Genomic DNA, 400 nt, shown 5'->3' with positions numbered 1-400 from the left:
AACTACTAATATAATTAGTGATATGTTTATAACCATGATATAAGGAACTGTTACTTGTCTGGTATTACAATGGAAGTTATTGTTATAGATTCTATTGCTTTTTTTAAACTGTTCTTATTAACATTATTCTCAATTGTAAGTAAATTTTGTTGTTTTTTTAGTTGATATTGGTACTTTTATTATTGTTTTCACTTTAATTGACAGTTGATTATTATTATTATTTTTATTATAGTGGAAGTATATGATAAATATTTTAAATTTTTTATGATTATTAAGTGCTAGAAAATTCATGGTATTAGGTACTGTCATTAACAAAGGGAATTTATTTTCTTATGGAATGGAAGAAATCTTCCTAGTGCCTAATGTTTTTTTATTTATTTCAACCTAAAAGGTACAAGGA

The 400-nt window shown here is 23.0% G+C and overlaps 1 protein-coding gene across 1 annotated transcript in view; it reads left to right on the top strand.

Annotated features, from left to right (window-relative positions):
* The window catches only part of LOC119587344 (protein transport protein Sec24A-like), a gene marked incomplete at its 5' end in the record, with an annotated part of 16,730 nt that overhangs the window by 1,670 nt on the left and 14,660 nt on the right, over nucleotides 1-400 (top strand).

The sequence above is a fragment of the Penaeus monodon genome, chromosome 22, assembly GCF_015228065.2.
Source record: "Penaeus monodon isolate SGIC_2016 chromosome 22, NSTDA_Pmon_1, whole genome shotgun sequence".
Lineage (NCBI taxonomy): Eukaryota > Metazoa > Arthropoda > Malacostraca > Decapoda > Penaeidae > Penaeus > Penaeus monodon.
This window is presented reverse-complemented; position numbering and strand designations above follow the sequence as displayed.